Here is a 14,121-nt window from a genome sequence, read left to right as displayed (position 1 = left end):
GTTTGTTTCGACAAAGTTCCGGTTATTTTCTTAATAAATGATAAAGAAAGCCGAATTAATACTTGGTTATACGATGTTAAAAGATTTCAAATGAATGTGGAACGTTTCGAATTGCAAATAAAGCCCTTAATCGAAAAAATGATGGAGAAGAAGCGAAAATTTAGAGAAACAATCGAAAAATTGGATTCAGAATTGAAAATTATTCAGCAAAGAAAATCAGTTAAATAACTGTGCACATTGCGGTTAAACCACTGCGTCGTAAATTAGATTTAAATTTAAAACTTATTAGTTTCTTAAAATGTATAAAATACGAACTAGTTTGTATAATCTTAAGCTGTAATTGAAATTATAATAAATATTGTTTATTTCGTTTGGTGTATTATTTTCCCCAGTCTCATCTAAAATTATTTAATTGGGAATAACAGCAACGAATAAAAGCCGTGTTTGCTCCGACAAAACTCCTGTTATTTTCTTAATAAATAAATGTTCATCAGCAACTTTCTGCCGATTTAAGCTTATTTGTCCGTGATTATTAGAATAAAATCTCAAATGTCAGAAGGCGAGTGTGTTGTTAAAAATTAAAAAAATTGTTACTTACGACATTGAAAACAGGCAATAAAATCATCCGTTCTCCCTCGAAAACATTCAAATACACGCACACTTCACAGAAGCCACCATTTAGTTCAACAAAACCACCTTTTTCCCAAATCTTTTCACGGTAAAATTCATAAACCGAAACACGCCGCCCGTCATTATTACAACACAGAATGAAATAACGCGATGCTGTTTCAGCAAATTCTTACGGAACTGGACGCTTTTGTCGCAATAGACAGGGACGTATTCGGAAATATTAAAAAAAAGAATTATCGCTTGAGGGTGATAAAGGGCAGAAAGTTTGTTAAAAAAATAAAAATGCATCCCTATAAACTAATGACACATTTGTGTAAAAATAAATGTGGGTTGGAGGTGCAATAATTGTTTAAATATAAAAAAAAAATGTTTTACTCGAAGACGGTAAGAGATACGAGGTTCGTGCAAAGAACAAAAAAGTTCCTAAAATACGAAACACATGCACCTATGTCGACGGTTTTTAGTTTGAGTTTAGCATTTCGGAGAAAAGGGCAAAAGTTTGTGGTGACCAAACGGAATTAGTTAAAAATTTGTTTTTTGTGTCAAAATATTTTTGGATGAATAATCAATAGGTCCATGTAATTAAATATGTGAAAATTTGAGTTTGGGGCGCAACAATTTTTGTCAAAAAAGGTTGTCAAAATTCGAAAAAAAGTTTTCCTTGAGCAGTAGGAAAGTAAATTAGAAGTTTTGGTAAAAAAAAAAAATTAAAAAAATTCAAAGAATCCAAAGAAAAATTAAAACAAAAAAAATCTCAAAAAAAAAATCCAAATTTTGAAAAGTTTGTTTTTCCACAAAATCAAATGCATATTCATGAAGTACTATCTAATCGTGTGTAAAAATGATTATGACTCATAGGTGTATCTACCGTTTAAATAGAAAAAATTTTTGTTACTCGAAAATGGTAAGAGATAGGAGGTTCGTGTATAGAGCAAAAAAGATTGACAAAAACAAATAATATCGACAGCCGTCGACGGTTTTTCGCTAACTTTTGACATGACTGTGAAAAGGGCAAAAGTTTGTGGCGCCCAAACGGTAAAACTTAAAAAATATATTTTTGTACCAAAATATTTCTGAGTGAACAGTCTATAGGTCCACTTAGCAAAATAAATATTTTTTGCTACCGTTTAGTAGTAATAACGAAAAAACGTCATAGTTCGTAAGCGGTAAGAGGTAGCATGTCGGCTCAGGGGAACGGGGAAAAGCTAAAAAAATTAAGCCATATGTTGAGCAAAAAAAATTTTCAAAAAAGTTGAAAATAAGGGAGAAAAGGGCAAAAGTTTCTAGTGTCCAAATGGTAAGAGATAGAATATCGGTTGTATACATCAAAACCTTCTTCTGGAACGAACGCATAAGTCTGCTCAAAAAAATCGATTCTGTCCACATCGACCTAGATACAGGAGCCATTTCTAGTTTTTTGGAGGTCGCTACGTAAAAATTTTTTCAGGTCGAAAAAAAGACCATCGAAAAAGGATTCGAATAAGCCCAACATGCAACACTTAAAAAAAAAAAAAAAAAAAAAAAAAAAAGCGAAATAGGTTGTTCTTTATATGTATTGTTATATGACTACTACCATCACAACTAAATATACTAAGACATTAAAAAAAAAAAATTCAAGTTAACCAAAAACGGCTTTTTGTTGAATTTTATATGAAAACAACAAAACATCATTAAAAAACGAAAATCAAAAACCTATAAACAATCATCAAAAATCACTGCTGTGGTGGTGGATCATGATGAGTCATATCGTGCAGCTGGACAAATAATTTAAAACATATTAAATAACTTATTGTTGTATTAAATCGTAGTACTGATGCTGTTAAATAAATATGTTAAAGGACATTAAATAAAACTATTAATAATAACTAATTATTTTATTGAATCATACATTTGTTTGAGTATTGTATTTACTAAAATAACTGAAACAAATTAGTACTAAATAAAGTAACAGACAAAATACGATTGCAAAAATAATTGCTCCTACTGAAGTAAATATCCATATCCATGGTTTTGCCAAGCAATATTCTGTAACATTTGCACCTGTAGAATTCTTGTATCCACTATAATCGTTAAAGATGGTGTAATTCGGAGACTTGCATCGAGTGTTGTCTTTGAAGACTAATTCTAGCCGATATTGCAGTTGGTTCGAGGAAGATACATATTTTGAATAAAACATACGTAGTTGTTCATGCCCATTTTTAATTTCTAACATTTTTCTAACAGTACATTCTTTACTACTATCAATAGTTTGTAGATAGACATCAGTAACATTGCTATCAGTCAATAAATAAAAATCTTTCTGAATTAGAATGGTTGATAGAACAAGTGTGCAGTTTAAGCCGAACATTGTTTGGATGAAATGAATAGTTTGTTGTTGTGGAATTCTATATATATAGCAACAACCATCACCACCACCATTAACGAGCAGCCAGGTCCCAACATCCCACTATTACAGTCATTATCGTGAATATGACAAAAAATGAAGCAAACCATACACGATCGTTTCTTAAACAAAAATCAATGACCTCCTTTGAACTGCGACTGTTCTTAGTATTTTCTATTATTAACCAATTGGAAAATTGGTGATTTTCTTCTTCCGTTTTTATCTTGTACGTCAAATGATTCTGCATTGTTATATTTTTCGCATAGAAGAGGTGATAACTGGTTTCGATTAGATTGATCGGAGTCATTTTTTCCCAAAATTCTTTTTCGTACGTCTAAATATACAGCAGACTTATATTTGAAGTGGTGTAAATATTCAAGTTGTTTTCAACTAGCACACTTAATAGTATTAACACATTGCTAGGCAGACACATCTTAGACTTATCTTCTTGTACACAGACACAAATACTTAGTTGTGGTCGTTGATATTTGTAGGGAAGAAGTTTTTAGAGGTGGTAAATGATGGTGTGGTAAATGATGGTGGTGGGGTGATAGCGATAGAAATAACAAATTATTGTTTTCTTATATATTTGTTAAATGTCGCATGGTAGGCGTTTAAGGCTGTTCTATCTAAAAACAGGGATCTATCTAACTTTGGGACATAGGTCCCTGAGAATTCGTTGTCCCAGTTTTCCACTTGCGGTGGTGTTGGTGGTGGTTGGCTGAACCACTTTGATGGTGGTGGGGGTGGTGTAGATGGTCTTGGAAGTGCATTCTCCCAGAGTTTTCGTTCCCTTTCCCAGGCATCCCGGTGGCATTTGAAAATATGCTTTCTCAGCCTATTCTCTAAAAGCCTGTGGCTGACATCATAGGGGCAGATAACAAATTTCTCTATACAAAAAAAAAATTAAATACTACAAAAAAAATATATATATATAAGCTTACCCATTTCTGTCGTTAATTAATTTTTATGATATGTACTTGCAGAACACTTATTAATCTGTTCTTTTGTGTGATCTTTAATTTATACACTATATTAATCCCCACCCCTACTTTTTTCCCTCCTTCAGTTGCTTTCCTCATGTTTCATTTTTCGCTGACTTGAATTTATTTTTTACGACCACGTTTTCAACTACGACTTGCAAGTTGTAACTTGCAAATTAATTCTCATATAAACAAGAAACTAGTCAACGGGAAATAGTAGTGTTTCTTTTTTTCTGCTGTGGTGAGCAAGTTTCACGACAAAAAATGAAATCACAAGAATCAGTGACGGCTATATGTAAAAACTCTCTTAAGCTAATTCATGAATACATAAGTAAAATCAAAACAATCGAAGAAACTAAACATTTTTTAGTTTATATCAATACCAGTATTAGAATAATTAGAAAAGCACTCAAATGTAAAATCCATCGAGAAAATATGTTGGAAAACGCAAATTCCTTAGAAACAAGTTTGGCGTATTTGAAATTTTATCGCCTAAAGCTTTTAAATAAGAAAAAACAATTATCTATAAAAACTGGTGAAGGCTATATTAAAACAGTCAAATTTAAACCGGTGACTAATGTAACATGGCAGGATGTCGAATCCTGTTTTCAACAACGAATTCGTACAGGATTTATAAGTAACCACCACATTAAAGATCCTCTTCAGTTTTTTCAACAATCTTTTAAATGCTTTATGTTTAGAATTAAAAAAGAACGGAAAAACTCAATGCTTAAGGTAAATGTAATTTTTTCGGCAAATTTTATTCAACCGCACTCTGGTGAAACAGACATTAAAACATTTTCAACAAAAAATCAGCACATTGATCAATACACAAATTTAAAGGAATGGTACGAAGAAAACGTCATTGATAAAATCATGAAAAAATTAGAGGAATTTGCAGAAAAGGATTCCGGTTGGGCGTTGTATGAAATTTTAGGATTGAAAATTAACATAAATAAATACGACCCAATTAAATTCGGCTATTCAACTTTTGTATCCACACCAGATTTTATAAAAAAAAAACATGCAATAATTAATGTACAAAATAATGATGAATATTGTTTTCTTTGGGCCATAGTTTCGGCTTTATTTCCTACCGATAAACATTCAGACCGAAAATCATCGTATCCTCATTTCAAAAATGTGTTGAAATATGATAATTTAGACTTTCCAATCACAATTAAAGACATTCAAAAATTTGAGGAACTCAACAATCTTGCCATTAATTTATACTGCATCGAGAAGAAAAAAATTTTACCTTGTCGTTTAAGCACTAGATTTTCAAATTCTTATAAAGCAATTAATTTGCTTATGCTACCCGCTGAAAGACAAATACAAAATACTAATAACAGTAATGATAACTTTGAAGATCAACAATTGCTCTATCATTTCGTATGGATCAAAAATTTGTCAGCTCTTTTAGCTACGCAACTTTCCCTCCATAAATGTAAATTTCATATATGCGAAAGATGCTTAAACCATTTCACCACAGAGGAATTGCTCCAAAAACATAAAACTTCATGCCAGAGTATTAATAAATATTCCATAAGACTGCCAACAGAAAACGAAAATTACTTGTATTTTCAAAATTATAGACATCAAGAAAAAGTACCTTTTACTATTTATGCAGATCTCGAGAGTATTCTTCTTGATTGTACCAAACAGCATATGTCCACCACGAATAAGACCGAAACTTATCAAAAACATATTGCGCACAGCATTGCTTACTATTTTCACTGCTCATATGATAATTCATTTTCTAAATTTCGTTTGTATCGAGGTAAAAATTGCATTCAATGGTTCGTTCAGGAGTTACATCGAATGGCTCATTTTTGCAACGATAAATTTCAGAACGTTATTTCTATGGAAACATTAACTACGGAAGAACGTGAGCAGTTTGAATCCTCCCAAATATGTCATATATGTAAAAAAGGATTTTCGGAAAAGAACATAAAAGTACGCGATCATAGTCATTTAACTGGAATGTATAGAGGCGCTGCCCATCAAAGTTGTAATTTAAATTATAAAGATATTTGTGTTATACCCGTGGTCTTTCATAATATGAGCGGATATGATGCCCATTTTTTTATTAAAGAACTTTCAAATTCAATAAAAGGTGATATTAAGTTACTTCCCATTAACAAAGAAAGATATATCTCGTTTACTAAATTTGTCGAAGACACGAAAGTTAGTTTACGGTTTATTGATTCTTTCAGATTTATGCCACATAGTTTAGACAAACTTTCCTCCAATTTAGATAATTCTCAGAAAATTATTACGTTGGCAAATTGTAATAATATGGAAGAATTTGATTTGTTAAACAGAAAGGGAGTTTTTCCTTACGATTATATAAACTCCTGGGAGAAACTACTTGAAACAAAATTGCCCGAAAAGGAGGATTTCTATAGTCGCTTATCCGATGAAAATATTAAATATGAAGATTATTCCCATGCTACCAATGTATGGAATACTTTTAATATTCATACATTAGGAGAATATTCTGATTTATATTTAAAAACTGATGTGCTTCTTCTAGCCGATGTATTTGAAGCTTTTCGAACTACTTGTTTAAATACTTATCAACTTGATCCGTTGCATTATTATACTGCTCCGGGCCTAACATTTGATGCTATGTTAAAAACAACAGAAATTAAACTAGAACTTTTAACGGATATAGATAAAGTTCTATTTGTAGAAAGAGGTATTAGAGGTGGAGTTTCGCAGTGTTCCAATAGATATGGTAAAGCCAATAACAAATACATGCCAAAAGAAGAATATGATCCTTCGAAAGATAGTACCTATTTAATGTATTTTGATGTTAACAACCTTTACGGAGCGGCAATGTCTCAATACTTACCGTATGGAGAATTTGAGTTTGTAGAAAATTTCAATATAGCTGATATCTTAGATACCCCAGAAAATTCAGCAATCGGTTATATTATTGAATGCGATTTAGATTATCCAATAGATTTACATGAAATTCATAGTGATTTACCATTAGCTCCAGAGCATATGATACCGCCCATTTCAAGATCTAAACTTAAGAAGTTATTGTTGACTTTATATCCCAAGAAAAAATATATTATTCATTATCGGAATTTAAAAATGTATACAAAATTTGGTATGAAAATAAAATGTGTACATCGTGTTATGAAATTCAAACAATCTGCGTGGTTAAAGGAATATATAGATTTAAATACAAAACTTAGGCAGCAAGCAAAGAACGATTTTGAAAAAGATTTTTTTAAATTAATGATTAATGCTATTTATGGTAAATGCATGGAAAATGTAAGAAAACATCGCGATATTCGATTGGTTAGTAAATGGGAGGGAAGATGGGGAGTTCGTTCTCTTATATCTAAACCAAATTTTCACAGTTCTGTTGTATTTGACGATGATTCAGCAATAATCGAAATGAGTAAATTAGAAGTATTTTTGAATAAACCAATTTATGTTGGTTTTTGCATTTTAGATATTTCTAAAACTTTTCTCTATGAATTTCATTATGACTATATTAAAAAAACATTTAAAAATAATGCTAAGTTACTTTATACCGACACTGACAGCCTAATTTATGAATTTCACGTAGACGATATATACAAATATATTAAGAAAGACTCACATCGATTTGATACTTCTGACTATGATTTATATAATATTTATGATATAGAACTGAAAAATAAGAAAGTACCAGGTTTAATGAAAGATGAAAATAACGGTAAGATTATGCTAGAATTTGTGGGTCTCAGATCTAAAATGTACGCATATAGAATTGCAAGTGACGATTTCAATAAAAAATTAGTTAAAAAATCCAAAGGTAGTACAAAAGCATCACTTAAAACAATAACGTTTGAAAATTACAAAGAATGTTTATTTAATAATCGAAGTTACGAAAAATCACAAAGACTCATCAAGTCCAAACATCATACTGTTTACACAGTAAAACAAGAAAAAGTAGTTCTCAGCCCAAATGATGATAAAAGGATTGTCACAAGATTTGCAACGGATACGAAACCTTGGGGATATCATATTTCGCACGTAAGTTAAAAAAAGTGGGGATTGCCATATATAAGCAATTAAATTTCACAGATGATTTATTCGATGTTGGTTATTTCATTATTACAACAATGTCTGACTTGAGACAATTTGTTGATTTACAAGCATTTTGTGCATCCGAAAATGTGTACAAAACATATCTTAAAGCCGCTGCGAGTGATCGAACGAAATTAAATTTATTCCTTCATCTCATCGATAAAAAAGATTTTATTGTACCGGACGAAGTGTTTAAATGGATTGCCGAAAGTGAAAGTGACTTTTATACACTTGACATTTGTATTCTGCTACAAAGAAAGCAATGTGTCGATGGTTACATTGATGCATTTCTACATGTATGCGAAAGAGACCAAATTGAAAATTTAAATTATGCTGCTTTGGAGTTTTTGATGACCACCAACTATTTGGACAATACTCTAACGTATAAATGTTTTATTTATAAATTATTGAGTGATAATCGCTGGCAGAATCTTGGAGATATATTCTATCCTGTTGAGAATATCCGGAAAAATTATCGAAGGATCGACCAGTGCGTGGATGAATTTATGTGTCGGGCTGCGTATTTGGCAAACCATAAAGCGCTCAGTACTTTCTATGAGTCTTTAGAAATAATAAATTACGATTCTTTCGCATTTCAACCTTCTCAAAATCAGGAGCACCGAAGAATTTTCAACTGGATCAAAAAGAACATTGTCAAAGGAGAAGCCAATCCTGAAATACCATTAGGATGGACTGAGGGACCGGATTCAACAAAATGGCCCTCGATTAAGTTAGATGATTATAAGAAAACTTTACATGTAATTTCTGGTAGCCATGAATAAAACACACAGAAATGGGTTATATGTAGTTTTATTTACCCCCAAACATAATAATAATACAATAACAGGTTAAATTATTTACAACACTCTGACGACATCTTGTGCAGGGATGTATTTTACCATTCGGTCGTGAAGAATAAGACAGTAGGCTGTAGTGTCTGCAGGAATACCAGAGATCGTCTCAAACCACAAAGTGATTGTAACGGGGCCTCTCTTCAAAGCTTCCGTTTGTTTAGAACAGTCGATTACTATTATAGGCGTCTTTTCTTTAAATTCATCCTTATCGAATAATGGTTCGCTGGTTTGTTTGGATAAGAACGATGTCTGGAATTCTTTAAACATATCATAGAGAATTGCATACCGATTATTTGTGAAATCAACATTCAGGTTGTCGTAGGGATACATGGTATCATTAAGGTACAATTTTACATCTCTCAGATTACAATGATCAAACTGACTGTAGTTTTTCTTCAATTGGTTTTTTCTTCCTTGCTGTAATGCAAAAAGTATGTACTGAGGTTTTTCTAAGGAAGTTTTAATAGTCCAAGTATTTGTTATCGATTGTACTGGTGGAGCAAATTCATGTAATTCTTTACTTCTAAACATAATATCCAATTCCCTGTTGCTTCTTACAATATCGATTAATGCGATCCTTTCGGCATCGGACACGGACAAGTGATGCATTTTCCAGCATATTTTACTAAGTTCTACTTTAATTTTGTATTTATCATTTGAGGAAATTAAAGCATTCACATCGGTATTAGAACGAACCAAAACAAGCTCCTGTCTTACATTCAAAATGGTCTTTTTAAAATCTTCACAAAAACCAAAAATCATTTTTAATGGAATCGAAACTTCAAAAGTTCCATTTTCCTTAATTATATTCGAATCTTTTTTGGGAAACCATCCAGCATTCTCTAGAGCTACGCTTTCATTACTGTTATACGTTACATATCCTTTCATGGTAGACGCTAACCCAGGATTTCTAATACTATCCACAACGACTCCAGCAATTTCATATCTTATTTGATTAAACATCAGAAGAACGCCATTATTTACAAATTTGATTTCTGGTTTCTGTACAATTTCGTCGATTTCATTCTTCACAATAACCTTACCCTCTATATGCAATGTACTCAAATGTGGAAAAGTGTATAAATCTTGATGTTCAATAGGAATTCTTATTTCATCATCGTAGTTAAATGAACTGTTAGAATAAGGTAGGTGTGTATGTCTTTCTCCATAATAAATTGAATGATCATAGGCAGCTTTTTCGCTTACGTTTAATATTTCAAAATTCATTGCTGATTTATATATTCAATAAAAATATTATTTCAAGACCGTTAATCCTAGAGATTCAAGAAATTTACGATTGCCTAAAGTTAAACGTTTGACCCTTCTCAAAGGACTGACTGATCTCTTTTTCATTGCCCTACTTATATATACCGAATTTCGGTTTTTTAGATTTTCATTAAATATAATACCCATCACGTGACCTTCTTAAGATGCAACCGTACACCTACCTCTTCACCTCTGAAACTAACAATATTACCTTCTTGATCTGTTATTTTAACGATTATTTCATCTATTTGTTTCGTATTAATTGGTAGATATATCACATTTAATGGTCGTTCCACTATTTTGTAACCGGGTGGTACTGTTGGAAAAAATTGATGGATAACGTGAACGGGACTTCCGTTCTTGTATGAACCAGTTACTATATTGCAATAAACGCAAAGAGCATTTACCTTTAAAATTTTTGCTGGAAAATCTGATATATGAGTTTTATGCGCTTTCAGAATGGTATCCTTAAATCCCAATAAATTCCCTAACGAATCCTTTCTTGAAAAATTTATATCAAGAGTACATTTAACTTCCGATTTTAAAGTATTATTATTTCCTCTAATTATTAAGCTTGGTGTTAACATTTTAAATTTCTTTATTCTATTTCCGTGTTTGTCAATTTCGTATTGAAAATAATGTTCCATATAGTTTTTGATTTCTTTATTTAAATACGACTCAATGTCTTCTATCTCGTAAGAACCCTCGGGAATTTCTATGTAATGCTCTTTTTTGTCTGGTGTAAAAAAATAAAATTTGTTGTTATTGCTATCGATATTTGGAAAAGAATTCCAAGTAACCAAACTTTCTAATCCTAAAGCATAGTTATAATCTTCCAAGATAATTGGTGGATAGTATCTGCTCGAAAGTACAGAACTGTTTCCATCCAATGAGAATACGTTGGACATCGTGCAACTTACTTCGACGACACTAACAGTTCAACTAAAACGCTCGAATTTCAAACAATTTTATTTGTAGCAGTTATATAGGAATCTTAAACACAAATGTCCACAATTAATACTATTAAAAGTCTGTAAAGATTCATAATTATATACTATATTACAGAAACCGTTGCTTTGTAAATATTTGATCAGTTCAAGAGGTGGTCTCAAATCTCCATAACTATCAAAGTATATAACTTCGTTTCGAGTTTTTTTATAAGCTGTCCAATGTGTTCCAGGACCTTCCTTATTGTCTAAATTTAATATACCACACTCATTAAGGCGTACTTTATTTGGAAGTGAATTTTTCATAAAAACTCCTCTGAAGCGGGGAATTTTCAAACGCTTTACATATTTGTAAATGTCGATGTTGGTGAGAGCATGTTTTGGAATATTTATCGGGAGTTCTTTTGAAATTTTGATGGAGCTAAAAAAAGACCATATCCTCTTTTATATGGTTTCAAATATAATCCACTTCCTGACTTTCCTACAGCTATCGACTCCATTTTCTGATTGTGTCGTTGATTTTCTTTCAACTGTTCTTTAGCTGATTTAGCATCGTTAACAGCTTTTGCAATGGCTGCTGCGCCACCACCTAGAGATCCCAGAGCGCCTAAAGCGGCAAATATTGGTAGTAGAGGTAAAAATCCACCACTTTTCGGTATGGGTATTATACGTCTGTGACGAACAGGTCTCACTCTCTTTTTTCCTTTTGATGATTTTACTGCTCTCATGGCCACTTTTACAGCATCGTTCATATTCTTAAATTTCTTATTTTTTAAAGCAAGTCTGGCGGAATTTCTTAAATCATTAAAATTCAAGACTTTTCCACGTTTGCTAGTTTGTCTTTTGACTCGACAACCCATACCGAGTTTTATTTTAGCTTTCATCGCAGCCGCAACACCTAAAGCAGCAGCTTTTTCGCCCAAAGAAGCGTCCGAAGAACGTAGTCTAAGTTTCGCTTTATCTAACAGAACTTTATCGGCCTTATGTCGATTTTCCAAATCTTTATGTTCACCATAAGCTATATCGTGAAATTTGCAAGCTTCATCTAATTGATTCCGGCCTTTATCTCCTCTTGCTAATCGTTTTTCTAATTTAGTTCCTGGTCCACAAAAGTTATAACCGGGAATATGAAGTTCAAACGGTAATTTATTAATAACCGAATTTACGATCCCACGTCCACAATATCTCTTTCTGTAGGTCTCAATCCGACGACTGTTCCTTTTTCGCTTCGTAATCTTCATTTATACTCAAACTTTCGGATCAGCTAAACTACTAACGGAAACGTAGAAAAATTTAGTATTTATACCCCCCCACATGTCAGTTTCTTAATCAGATGTCGAAATGCGTTTGACACCTCAAAACCTCAAATTGCCGATAAATAATAACGATATCAAAATTAATAGTGGGAATAAAAGACATGGGGATCTTTTACCATCTACAGTAAGATGTATTATTGTCGGACCGTCTAACTGCGGAAAGACTAATGTTATGATAGGTTTAATCGAACATCCAAATGGTTTAAGATTTGAAAATGTCTATGTGTATTCTAAATCTCTTTTCCAACCAAAATATCAATATTTGGAAAATCTTCTAAAACCTATTAAAGGTATAAATTTTTATAGTTTCAGCAATTTCGACAATAACAACATACCACCACCGCACAAAGCTAAAACTAATTCTGTCTTTATTTTTGACGATGTGGCATGTGACAAGCAAAATTTAATGAAAGAATATTTTAGCATGGGACGACACAGAAATATAGATTGTTTTTATTTATGTCAAACCTACACATGTATTCCTAAGCATTTAATAAGAGACAACGCAAATTTTATCATTTTATTTAAGCAAGATAATTTAAACTTGCGCCATATCTATGATGATCATATCGGCACTGATATCTCATTTGATAAATTTAAAGAAATGTGTTCATTTTGCTGGCAAAACAGTTATGATTTTTTAGTAGTCGATAAAGAGAACGAAATTCGTAGTGGTCGGTTTAGAAAAGGATTTGATAATTTTATTGATCCATTTTCATAATTTCAGTCTATAGAAGTATGTTGAACATTCAACATGCCAGTTCCTGTAAAATATAAATGTCCAAAATGTGGAGGTGAAACAGATACTCCTAACTTACCATGTATATACTGCTACTATAAAGATCATATAAGAGATCATTGCAAAACAAAACATGTGCATCTGTACTATTGAATAAAGTATTTTTATAGAATGTTTGTGAAATTTTGCATAGGTATATAAGCCTATCATTCAAATAAATAGATTCAGTTTATTTGTATTTTCGGAAGCCTTAGGAGACATGGATTCAAAAATATCAGATGTGGTTGATTTAAAAAGGAAACTGATTAAGAAAAGAAAAGATTTACAAAGAAAATTAGAACTAATTAAAGCAACTCAACGAAATGAAGAGAAAAAGTATGAACCCCTCACTAAACATTTGGAAACATTAATTGAGAGACGGAGTGAAAATCCAATAAAAAGTAATCAAGATGTGAAAACAAAAAATGTGTCGAACATTGAGCACAGTACACCTACAAAGCGAAAGTTAGAAAATACAATTCTGTCTCCTGTTCGTGAGAAAAAAACTATTGTTACTACACCAAAGCAAGCAGAAATTTTCACGCCAAGACAAAAAAGAATTGCTACAAAAGTTGCTAACCTTGTGAAAAGAATCGATGCCATCAAAAATGAAAAAGAAGATCGAATGAGTCCGATTAGTTCAAAATATGATGTTTTATCACAGGAAGATTTCGAAGAATCAATAAATAAAACAGATGCACAGGACAATGTGTTCCAATACATTCCCGAGGAAGACAATGATAATTATAACTTCAATGAGGTTCTTGAAAAATCTGTTCAGTTAAGTAAAAATTATATTAAAAACATCGTTGATACAGACGTTTACAACGAATATTTAAATGATTTTGATGAATTACCCAGAAAATATATTG

The sequence above is a fragment of the Zophobas morio genome, unplaced genomic scaffold (assembly GCF_036711695.1).
Source record: "Zophobas morio isolate AGI-343-1 ecotype UQ-CSIRO unplaced genomic scaffold, CSIRO_AGI_Zmor_V1 ptg000078l, whole genome shotgun sequence".
NCBI classification, from domain to species: Eukaryota; Metazoa; Arthropoda; class Insecta; order Coleoptera; family Tenebrionidae; genus Zophobas; species Zophobas morio.
This window is presented reverse-complemented; position numbering follows the sequence as displayed.